An 11,562-nucleotide genomic window follows, 5' to 3' on the forward strand; every position below is an offset into this window, starting at 1 on the left:
ATCTCACTGAAACATTGTCAGATAGAGTTTGGTAGGGCTAGGATCAGATAAGACCTTCATGTGACGTAAATATTATTGGAAAAAGGGTGGAGATGTAATTTATCCACCGAACTCGATCACCTAGAAGCGAAGTATGACACGAAGTTATACCTTGTCATGACATTCTCACTCATGCGATCACTCATACGAATGATAAATTACTGTGGTAATTACTTGTCGGTTGTTTCTCGTCTTTGTTGTGCTTCGGTTACCACGTCACCTGCAAAACATAGAATCCGCATTGCAGATATTTTTAAGTTTCTGTACGCACTCCATGTCCTGTGGTTAATCCACAAACAAATGAAACGAAATGACACAATAAACAAGAAAATATTATGAACATAGATGTATTGTTTATTGATTTGGTTTATTTTACTTCGCTTTTCTGCCACTTCTGGTTAATTGTGAAGATTGGGTTGAGTGATGATAAAATTGATGAATGACTCACAGAGACCCATTCTCAGGGATTCGAACCCGGGATCCCTGGCTCCGTAGCGTGATTATGAACATAGACCACACTGATCGACATTTTGAGAAAAAAATTCCGATATTTTCAATTCAATAGGTGTTTCTGGAAGTATTTTGAATTCTGATCACGGAAATGACATCCATTATTCTCCATCACGTCAGAATGTTTCACAATTTCACAATAAAAATTCTCATATTCGCCATTACATTACATTTAGTGCATACGCAACAAATGGGAAACTTCGATTGCTTCCAATTCAATAACTGATTCTGGAAGTATTTTTTCAATGCCGATCACAGAAATGACATCCATTTTTTCACACCAAGACAGAATTTTTCACAATTTCACAACCAGTATTCTCATATTCGCCATTACATCACATTTATTACACAACACAACATAATAAATTTATACAAGAGAAGTGTCAGTTGTTTACAAACCAGTATTTTAAATTATGATCACGCATATGGGATTTATTTCTTCCCAACACGTCAGGATTTTTCGCTGTCTGGATTTTTCTCCACGTCACTAAGTTCAATCAACCCACCATATTATAACATTGAATTTTGGAAATTTTTAAATAAAATTTTCATGAGGAGTTTCGAAAATAGAAATACATAATCAAAGTGCAAACAATTTTCATGCCAATGTGTCGTGTGTAGGTGGAAGGTGAATTAAATGCATACAATATTCCATGCATTTATAGTTCAAAATTGGAGAATTTGTATTGTAGAATATCAATATTTTACCGGTATATATACAGAGCCATCTATTGTGTAAATAATGGAATTACACAATTTATTGTGAAATGAAGGCATTTAATGAGACGCGGTAGTTCATTCGGCCTCCGTGGTGGAGTGGTTAGCTCAGCGTGCTATGACGCCAGGGGTCCTGGTTTCGAATCCCGGTTAGGACATGGATGTTTGTGTTTGTCGGGGGAATACTACCGCATAGGAGCATTCCTTAAAAAAAAAAAGTCTTTAGGGCATTCGAGAGACTGGGGTTCGATCCCCGGTGGGGGACAACCTGGTTTTTTCAACCTGTTCAAGCGGCTCCGGCGGCAACCTAGCGTCGTATAAAGTGGGTACCTGGAGGAAATTCTGGGGGTAAAGGCCGTCAGGGCGTGGTGCTGATCGCATCACCCCCACCTTCGGCCGTGATCAAAAAAGTGTGGAGCCCTAACTCCACACCCCCTATACGTCTTCGTGGCGTGGTGCAAAGCACAGGGGAGCCCTTTACTTTACTTTAAGGCATTTAATATATTGCTGTTTCCTGAAAAAAAAAAAAAACTAGATGTGATGGGTAAAAATGGATTGGACCTGTTACGGCTTACACTAACCTATAGGATCAAAACACACTAGCGGCTCTGGCAACATCTTTTCACCTCTATATTCTATGTATGCATGCCAACTCACCTCTTGCAAATTCTTAGCATCTTCCACGAGAGTAAATTAACCTACAGGGATAAACGCAGTAACAGTTGTAAAACTCACTTTTAACCTATAACATATGTTAATTTAATTTTATCTTTCTTCGATAAAGCTTTGTAAGTACGCAATTGTTTTCACCCTTCTCTTCTCCTCTTCTTCTCTCGCGTTTGTGGGAAATTCGATTTTCGTCTTACGTGTCATCTATCACTCACCGTGTTGGCACTTCTAAACCTACTTGGCATTTCTCCCACTCCCCTTATACCTATTTCCTAACTCGTGATAATGAAGTTTTTACATTTTGAGTTCCCTTTCCTTTTCACACATCATTACGATGACGGTACTTTATGATAGCATGTTGTAGCTTTATGGGGGGGAAAACATACATTTTCACAACCCGTAGCTTCAAAAATTCCAGCCAGTGACTTTTCTTAATGTCTGTGTGACAGTTAGCGAAAGTGTATAGAAGTATGTTATCGAATCATACTCTTGGCGTGATATGGCACGGAAGTAGATTGTTATAGCTTCATGAAACTGCGTTGGGTTGTAACAGTCATGAGACTGAGAGTGAAAAGTACTATCCCTGCACAAATTTTGCATCCTCGAAGTTAATGAATTGATACATTTATTCTGGACATGCAGTTTTTATAGGGACGTGCACCTTCACCAGGTATCGAAGATTCCACATTACAAGAATACACAAGAATCATGTACTATTTGTTTTGGGTTATTATTAGCCTCTCACGCGTGGCTGTCACGGTTGTCATTGAATAGGGAAGAAGAAAAAGCACCGTTTGTATATCCGTCGGCGCTCACGCAATCCATTGTATTATATAAGTGTGTTATTCGATCGACAACTGCAAATTAACATGGATGCCCCCTTTTCTCATCAATCTAAAATTTTTGAACTTCACATTATTTGTAGTCCAACCGAGGATTGTAAGGGGGGATAATGCAGATGGGCGTTACGATAGTGTGTGTGTGTTTCTCCCTGTAGGTTAGCTTAGCCCGTAAAAGGTCGTTAAAAAAAGTATGTCAAAGGACGATGCCAAGGGTCACTTCGTACAGACTTTTCGTACCTATGGGGTGTCTATTGATTACGTTAGGTTAAGTTAGCACACTTCAAAATCCTGATGAGGTTTTCTTAACTCAGCACAAAATGTAAGTGAGGTTTAGCTTACATAGTGCGAGGATAGGTCCATAACATACCATTAACAGTACTACTCACAAGGTGTAGAGTGATGTTTATTTCCTGCCGCTGCATTTCAACCAAAAAGATGGTGAACAACCAAAAGGATGGCGGTCAACCAAAAAGACGGCGCACCGCCAAAAAGATGATGGCGCACAATGAGCTAGGTTAGGTTAAGTTAGGACAGTTCAAGACCCTGATGAGGTTTGCTTAACGGACCACAAGTTTATTTCGTACCTATGCATTTCAACCAAAAGGATTTTGGACAACCAAAAGGATCATAAACAACCAAAAAGATGCCACACAATCGGATAGAATACACTACTTGTGTTAATGAAACTATAATAATTTCAGTAACTTTTCTTCCAGTGAAATTAAAAAATTTGGATGTACTCAATATTTATAACTTAAAATATTTTTATAGTCTTTCTACCTGAATTTTGGCAATTTTTTAATGATAGTTTGCAAAACACTATTTATGGTTTAACATGATTAGTATTTTGTATATTTTTTCTACATAAAATGTTTGCTATTCTTGACTAAAAAAATATTGAATTTTAAATCAAGATAAATGTGTGTTTCAGCAGTTTATATATTGCATTACCTTTAGTATGAGCTTCACCCCATCAGTACATATATTTTTTTTCCTTTCTTAGAGCCTCATAAACACTATTAGATGATTATGAGATGAATGTACTTTCACCAAAAGTGATTCTGATATCTACAAAATCCTTATGCATATTATTCTATCAATTATTTATTTAGAGTGATTTAAATCAGTATTTGTTTTAAAGAATCATCTGATTGAAATCAATCGTCCTTGATATCGATATTACCCTCCAGTAATACTCCTCATTTAAAGTTGGCACTACTTGTTTATCGTCATCTTTAAATCTATTTAGTGGTTTTAACTTTCCTTGATTCACCAATTTCCCACTGCGTACTATCTTAATTATGAAATATTTTCTTATGACGCCATCACTGATCGATTCATTGTACCAGTAAATGAGAATTGATAAGTTTTGATTAATGATTTAATCAATGACTATGTTTTTTGGGATTTTAGTCCAGACTTAACATATTGTATGTTGTAACATATTGTTGTGTGAATGATACTCGATTAATTCCAACACAATTATAGACATTGGGATACATTTCTAAAGTTAACCAAGGAGTCCCGGGTTTGATACCCGGTGGAGGCACATTGCGGTGGTTCAGATCCAACTTTAAACTGTAGGTCCAATCCCAATTAGCCTATTTGTGCATAAAAGTGGACTTAAAACATCAATTCGAACTAAAAAATCCTCCCTGTTTGGAACATTTTTCTCCTACCTCAATTATTTCCAATCATTTTTTCATTCATTTTTACTTCCTGACTTTCTTTCTTTCTTCATTTCCCGAGTCGTAGTACGGGGGACGAGTTTATACTCAACTCGTCTAACTTTTGTGCACTTCTCCATTGTGCTGCAATTAGCTCAATTAGTGATATGGCACAAACAATGTTAGATAGAGTTTGTAGGACTAGGATCCTATCCAGTAGTACCTTCATGTGACGCAAGCCGCTTTGATTGGCTAGTTTCACTGTTTGTGAAAGTCAATAATCCAAATAATAGCTTAATGTTGCTTTCGTCAAGATCCTCGGGAAAAGGATCGCCTAGAGTCGATGCATAACAACATTAATTATGCATTCGCATGGCATTCTCGCATGTTTTAACACCTAGTCCGTTGTTACTATACCCTTTGTTGTGTTTCGGTTACCATGACACCTGCAAAATATACAGTGGACATTCTGTGGTCAATACACAAACATTTGAAGTGAAATGGCAGAATATACAAGAAGTTATTATGAACATCGATTATTGAGGGAAATCTTATTCATGCGGTTGGCCAAAGTTTGGGAAATAACTGAATAAACGTAAAACACGCTGCAAGTTACTATATTTTCCTTCCAAACGTAACGTGCTGCTTTACTAACTTGTCGTGCAATACAGATATTTTTTAAATTTCAACTCAACCATCACACCATAATCCATATCCCAGTCATTATGTTGTTATAGTGCTTGTGTAAATTAAAAACCCCATTCTTCATTTGCAAGAATTTTGTTCTAGCGATCAAATTGGATAATTGTGACTTTTCTTAATTGTATTTTATGTTATTTTACGCAGGTTCTCTGCCTATTTTGGCAAATCGCGACGATGAGGATGAGAGATGATATGATGATGAGTGATGAAGGGTCACTCACAAAGAACACCGATGGCCAGAACGGGATTCGAACCAGGGAACATGAGTGGCGAGATCGAAAGTCCTCACTTTACGTACTTAGACAGCATCCGAACTGGTTTTAAGAAAGTAACGCGAGTAAGGTAATGTAAAACAGTAGTAATTACATTAAACAATAATATATTCCTGACACAATTAGCGTACTAACGCAATTACCGAAGTAACGTGTTATTATGCAACAAAGCAATGGCAAGGTCTGCCAGAAACTTGCGTTCCATCTCTCACCGAAACAATATTTTCGTTAAGTTTCTACATTATTCATTTGCTGTGGCGATTAGGGGGGGGGGCGAGGGGGCAGTTCCCCCCCCCCCCAGTTTTCGCCACTTTTGCCCACGCACTATGCTAAACCTTATCTACAAAAGGAAATATACTGTTTTTGCCGCCCAGTTTTGGCACCTTGCCCCCCCCCCCCCGGTTTTGGAACCCAATCGCCGCCACTGCTTGCTATATACTCCTCAATACATTAACACATGTCATTTCCTCGCCCAATTCAAGTAGCTTAATCCTTGCATTGATTGTAGTATTAAGGAAATGTTAATCATTTTGAGAGAAAAGATTAAATCCTTGAATTGTAATTTGTAATTGTAAAAGAATGCTATAAAACACGTCAGGGGTTCCTAGTTCGAATCCCAGTCTGGTCATGGATGTTCTTTGTGAGTGTCTCTTCATCATATCATCACTCATCCTCATCGTCGCGATTAGCCAAAAGTGCCAGAAAGGCTATGCTAAATAACAAAATTCAAATCAAAGCTCTATTTTATAAAATGGATTACTTATATATATAACCTCAAATATTACAATATTTATCATAACCTTATTAGTGTAATGATACAACAAACCCATTTCCACAACAGTTGCATTGTGGAAAGAAACTCTAAAGAAAATTTAACGTGCAAATACTCGTCGTGTTTAACGTGCTGTGCCGTGCAGATTAACTCCAACTCATGTATTGAATCAATATTGCCAGGCCGTAGAATGATATATTGCCTCATTAGATAAATAATTTCCCTGTAATTTTTCTCCTCCATACAAAATATATAGATATTTTCGTCTTAATAAATATTCGTTGTTTATTGTTTTTTTAATTCTATTTCCGTCACGAGATTATGAAGTGTGGGATATGTTTATGAAACATTAGAGAGAGGATTGGTGTGCGTTTGTGTGTGAGAGAGATTGAGAAAGAGAGAGATATACCGAAGCAAGGGGCATGACAGGATTGAAGTAAATTTCTAATTAGTGAAATTCCATTGTAATGTCCAATCAGTTACTCGCTGTATTTTACATTTAATCACCAGATGTCGGGATTGGTAGTCTTCCATGACCTTTTCGTCGTTTCGTCTTGATTTTATGTTGTGGTGTATACCGTCGTAAGGCAAGAATTTAAAATTCGCTGTTGGAATGCAACCTGCATAAGTTCTGAATTTTTCGTGTTCCATGTTGTTCATGCACTGTACATTTTCATGTTCATTCCAAACAGTGGTGTATTCTGGATCTCGTTTTTTGGACGACGGGGGAGTTTTAATCTTGCTATTAGTACTGTACAGTCACGGACACTTCTGCGTTGTAACAATTCCGTTGTTAATGGCATTGCTACAATCCAGAAATGTCCGTGACTGTACATCACATTGAAGACTTCGGTAGAATGTTCAAGTAAAGAGGAAATTTTGCATGTATAATGTATGGGTGTCCGCATAGAGCGTCGAGGGTGGGGTGGTGAGAGGGTTTCTCAGAGGAAGAACATTCCCATAAAATATTAAATTTTTAACTTTGACTAACAAGGGAGGTTGTCTAAGTGTCCCCCTCCGATTTTCATGAAACTTGGCAGGTGTATAGAGGGGCCCAAAGGAAGAAATACGTGTTTCTTTGTTTCCGAAAAAAAAACTATTCTAGGGGGCAAAACCCCGTCAAATGTCAAGATGAGGACAAATTGAAGTGGTGATCTGACCCCTTTGCCCCCCTCCGATTTCCATGAAACTTGGCAGGTGTATAGAGAGGTCTAAAAGAAGAAATTCGTGTTTTTTTTGTTTCAGCTAAAAGACTGTTTTAGGGGGCAAAACCCCTCAAATGTCAAGATGAGGACAAATTGAAGTGAGGATCTGACCCCTGTGTCCCCCTCCGATTTCCATGAAACTTGGCAGGCGTATAAAGGAGCCCAAAGGAAGAAATACATGTTTTTGTCTCGGCTAAAAAACGGTTTTAGGGGGCAAACCCCCTCAAATGTCAATATATATATATATATATATATATATATATATATATATATATATATATATATATATATATATATATATATATATATATATATATATATATATATATATATATATATATTAGCAGGTAACAATATGTTATAAACACATTCCTACTTTCCAAAGAAGCGCTCATGTGGGATGGCCAAACGGATCCGGATCCTTATCCGAAAAATTTTAGGATCCGGATCCCAAGGATCCGAATCTGGCCATCCTTAATTTCCACCTCTCCTCTGTAATAATTCTGACTCTCATATTTTGAAATTCGAAAAGACTAGCATAATTCACTTACAGTAGTTTTCGGGGTGAAAATAAACTTTCTTTAAGTACCCTAGCAACGTCTATTTTCATGGTGAACAACAAGCACGCCAAACTCTCTAAATAATTGTTTGTTATTATGCCTCTAAACATTTAATTATAACAAGCACGATATAGATATTTTCGCATCGAGTATATACCAATGTATACGTAATTGTATCTGGACTGAATCTTATTGTTATGTTGATGTCACCCTTTTTTAAAACACCTTTTCAAAACCAGGAGTTCATTCATCTGTGTGTTGTAGATCTGTGACAAATATAATGTATCTCGACAAAAAAGAATTGAAGCAAACAATGTAAGCAAACAAAAGCCAAGGAAACGGGTTACGAAGGACGTAAAAAAGGGCATTTTCACCCTCAGAAGGGCTAGTTAAGCGATTTCTTAATTTTCTCCGCCTTTTCGGACAATTTCATGGGGGGTCGTAATCGGGCGTTTTTTGCTTCCGGGGCTTCCTTCATGGAGAACATTTATGTCAGTGAGTGGTGGGATTGGGATTATATATATATTGGACAAGAACTTTGGCCCACCAACACCCTTCTGGGGTAAGAATTTCTTCCGGCGTCCTTACATGCTTTCAAGACTTCTACTGTTATATGCATGTTCAATTATAAATATAAATACAGAGGTAAATTTACACAACCATTTAATTATTTTTCTACAATTTTCAGTTTACACGAGTAGTATTTAAAGTCGGGCTGATCACCCGTCACCCCAATACTGGTCTAAGACCTCCACGCTATAACAGGTGACGGAGGAACAGTGTGGGAGGGAGACCAGCAGTCGGTAGGTAAGCCAAGGCCCTCCAAGGTGCTGTAGCGCTGTGGCTTATGAGTAGTATTTAATAAACGAAAATTAAAAGGTACAAAAAAAAATTACAATTATATCTGCTGTGGTTTATATTTTGTTCCTTGACCATGTTCAGGGGTGCACGCAAGTTATAACTATAACTGTTGAAAATTTCTAAAATATACTTTCCTCCTGATTTCCAATTTATCATTGAATTTTAAATACCAGGTTAAATGCATAGGCTATTAGGTTTTTATAGCAGTATTGATTATCATAGTAGGCTAGTTCTTAATCATATCAATCATGACATCTTCATATAAGACATCGAATTTACAGTATTTCCTTATAAACTTATCTTTATATATGTCATTTGTGAATGAAACCAATAAGAACCACATCGTACTATATTTATTAATATTGAAGTATTAAAATAAGTTCTTGATTTTAGCATCGTTTAGTTATATAATTCCAGTAAAGTGTATTTTTAGAGGTCATCTGTTGGGATTTTTCACCATAAAAATCGTAATAAAAGTATACATATTTGCATGTGTGGCTGACCTAGCGAGGGAATTAGAGCATGCTCTCTCTCTCTCTCTCTCTCTCTCTCTCTCTCTCTCTCTCTCTCTCTCTCTCTCTCTCTCTCTCTCTCTCGGTCTATTTATCTATATATATATCTTTCCCCGCACTGGAAGAGAGCGTGCCACCACGTAAAGTTTGGTCTGGCTGCAATAGTGATCGATACCGAGGCATCGCTGCAATATAAGCCAACAAAACCTGATTGCGTGCCCACAGAATGTGCAGATATGGCTTATACAGGGTGATTCATAATTCGCTTCTGCGTTTCGAACGTCTATAGTACAAGAACTATAACAGATGCAGCAAAAAGGTGCATATCAGTACATAACGAATCTCTCGATATTTGGTACGTACATCACAGGTGCTCGATATCTGCACCGCTGGTGACGCGGCAAACATCAATCCTGAAATCAAGTTCCTGCCACACACGTCCCAACATATCGTTTTGCATCACACAGGTAGCCAGCCGGTCTCCTGGAACTTGTCGTACCACACGCAAATTGTCTTGTTTGTAGGTGTTTAGGTTTGATATTTCGTGAGAAATATCCATTGTACCGTCACACCCGACTCACATTTAGCGAATTCTAAGACGCAGAAAGCTATGTGTTCATCAGTGCACTCCATGTTTGCGTTAACTGAGTTATACTGCCACCTAGTAACTAAATCCACCATTACGAGTGCAAAACTTGGAGAGATTCCTTATGCACTTTTTGCAGTATGTGTTATAGTTCTTGTACTATGAACGTTCGAAATCTCCGAAGAAATTATGAAACACCCTGTATCATCATCATCGCCAACTTCTCACATTCCACTGACAGATGGAGTAGAATTATTTCACATATCAACTAGGACCTCTCCGATGGCGTAGTGGTAATATCATGGCCTTGTAATCAAGGGGTCTCGGGTTCGATACCCTGTGAAGGCACATAGTGGTTGGGATCCCACTTAAACTGTATATCCAGTCCCGATTAGCCTGTCTGTGCAAACAAAAACTCAAACTCACATATCAACAGCCGAGCGCACAGAGTTAAAATTATACATTTCGTATAACTTTAAATTACTCAAACACCAAGCTTACAGGTCTAAAAGTCAACCACCTCATAAAAAGGGGTGTTCAATTCGCAGGGGGTTGGCGAAGAAAGGGATGTTATTCTTCCAGTTAGGACATTTTTCATTAAGCATCCCTCAGCTAGGATAATTTGCATAAGTATCCCCCACAAATTGCATTGTCTCCATGTTGACCCATAAAACCATCACCCACCTACATAATTTGATAAAATGTAAACAATTCGTAGATTATTCTAGATTCATGCCATACGCTAATCGCTAAACTAATTCGACTTCTATTAAAAAACATACACAAGCATACGCTATATACTAGACAGAAAAGCGACTGAAATAAGACATCCATTTTCGTATCATGCTATTCTATAAATCATTGGCTAGTTGTAGTACGCAGTTATTTTTAATAGCATTGAAATATTTTATTCATGTATTAATGGAGCACTTTGTTCAGAGTGTGATCTAAATTATCTGCATGGGGGGGGGGGGGTGATTGTCTTGAATTTTCACCAGACTCAGTCTGAAACTTCACAAAATGTTTTAATTGTTGTTTTAAGTCCACTTTAGGTACACATAGGCTAATGAGGACTGGACCTACAGTTTAAAGTGGGATTCGAACCACTGTGCTGTGAATCCTCACGAAAAATGTATTCTTTATAATCTACTGTGGTGTATAGAGCGATTGTATCTATTGCATTGAGCCGACCTCCGTAGCATAGTGGTTACTACAGCGTGCTATAACGTCAGGGATACCGCGTTCGAGTCCCGGCCAGGACATGGACGATCTTTATGAGTGTCCCTTCATCAGTTTCATCGTGCTATCATCACTCATCTTCATCTTCGCAATTAGCCAAAAGTTGCAGAAAAGTGAAGTAAAATGAAGGAAATCAATGAACAATCCACTGCACTCTTCTTAGGCTGGTTGTGTTTGTATATTATTATAAGAGAGAAGTGTCTTGTTCCTAGTATGACCTGCTCTTTTCAGCAGAACAAGCACACTCAATCAGTGTTGCCAACAATTGAAATATAACGTCGCTAAATCACCACGTAAAATCTGCTAAAATGTAGCTAAATGAAAATCTGCATGAAAATATTTTTTTAAAAAAAATTAAAATGCTACTTCAATGTAAAATTCAAATGTAATCAATTCCTGGTTTTCGGCA

Source organism: Lepisma saccharinum, chromosome 4 (genome assembly GCF_977018435.1).
Source record: "Lepisma saccharinum chromosome 4, izLepSacc3.1, whole genome shotgun sequence".
NCBI classification, from domain to species: Eukaryota; Metazoa; Arthropoda; class Insecta; order Zygentoma; family Lepismatidae; genus Lepisma; species Lepisma saccharinum.